Source organism: Heteronotia binoei, chromosome 5 (assembly GCF_032191835.1).
Source record: "Heteronotia binoei isolate CCM8104 ecotype False Entrance Well chromosome 5, APGP_CSIRO_Hbin_v1, whole genome shotgun sequence".
Taxonomy (NCBI): domain Eukaryota; kingdom Metazoa; phylum Chordata; class Lepidosauria; order Squamata; family Gekkonidae; genus Heteronotia; species Heteronotia binoei.
The window spans coordinates 18,561,054-18,562,810 of NC_083227.1; positions in this window are offsets into that span (position 1 = coordinate 18,561,054).

Here is a 1,757-nt window from a genome sequence, read left to right on the forward strand (position 1 = left end):
CAAGTCTCGGGTGAATAAGGGAGTGTTGGGACCCCTGGAGGCAAGTATCAGAGTGACACAGGATTCTTCTGGGAGAAGTCAAGGCCAAGTCAAAACACCTGGCTTGTTCCAGACCATGCTATAGCCACTTTCGGTTCAAGAAGGGTCAGGAGAAGTACAGGCTATGCTCACCCCCAGCTGAAGTCAAGGGTACTTAAAAGCAGGAGTAGAATTCTAGCAGGATCTTCTTTGCATACTAGGCCACATTCCCCTGATGTAGCCAATCCTCCAAGAGCTTACAAAAAAGAGCCTTCTAAGCTCTTGGAGAATTGGCTCCATCAGGGGTGTGTGGCCTAATATGCAAAGGAGCTCCTGCTAGAATTCCAACCCTGCTTAATAGTCTTTAGCTCGGTTGGACCATACCCTTTTTAATACAGAAATGAAAGTCAAGTGACCGGTCCAGATGGTAGTGTAAAACCTTTATACATCAAAATGAGGAAAGCCGCCCCACTCCCCCCTTTTAAATTTCCTTGCCAAAATCCAGAGTCGCTGTTTCTTTGCCAGTTTGTGTCTTCAACGGAAGCCTTCCGTGGAGATTCAGGTGGGCATCCATGTTTGTCTGAAGGAAGAGAACTAAGTTCGTGCCCAGTGGCACCTTTAGGGCCAACACAAAAGCTTATGCCCAGAATTAAACTTTGTTAGTCTTCAAGGAGCCATTGGACTCAAAACTCCCCCCCCTGCCCCCGCACCTTGTTTCTGTTGCCTCCCTGGTATTCTCCAGCCAGGCCGGCTGCTCTGTAATCCAACCCACTTGGTTTCTATTTAATTCTTTCAGGTCCTCTGTTTAGAAAAGCACTTGTTGCTAACACATTAAATGTTCTTGTTTGAAATGTTAATATGTTGTTATTCCTATGTTTATCTTATCCCTGATGATCGCCCTATGTTGGTCTGACATGGGCAAAATAGAACAAGACAGAAATCTAGTGGCCGAGTATCTATTTTGATATCAGTCCTTGAGAGCCAGTTTGGTGAAGTGGTTAAGTGCGCGGACTCTTTTATCTGGGAGAACCGGGTTTGATTCCCCACTCCTCCACTTGCAGCTGCTGGAATGGCCTTGGGTCAGCCATAGCTTCCACAGGAGTTGTCCTTGAAAGCATAGCTGCCGCAAGAGCTCTCTCAGCACCACCTACCTCACAGGGTGTGGGGAGGGGGGGAAGGTAAAGGAGATTGTAACCGCTCTGAGACTCTGAGATTCAGAGTATAGGGCGGCATATAAATCCAATATCATTGTCACCATCACCATCACCATCATCATCTTCTCCTCTCATCATCCAGGGATTAAAAATATTGATCTCCATATAACTTCAGAGGGTTGCCATTAGGTGCCACTAGTTTTGTTTGTGAGTTGGTGTATTTCTCTAAAACCGAGACTGCTTATGGAACCCACTGCTACTACTGGATTCTGAAATCTGACCAGTGAGGATGCCTTTTACCGAAGTCTTAAGCAAAGCCCAGCTGTTAGACAGCCTGTGTGGGGTAGCAGTTAGGCTAGGACAGGGGTGGCCAAATTTGCTTAATGTAAGAGCCACATAGAATAAACAGATGTTTGAGAGCCACAAGACATGAATGTCGAAGGAAGGAAGGAAGGAAGGAAGGAAGGAAGGAAGGAAGGAAGGAAGGAAGGAAGGAAGGAAGGAAGGAAGGAAGGAAGGAAGGAAGGAAGGAAGGAAGGAAAATAGATGGGGGAGAGAGAGAGAGAGGTGCTGCTGCTCTCCTGG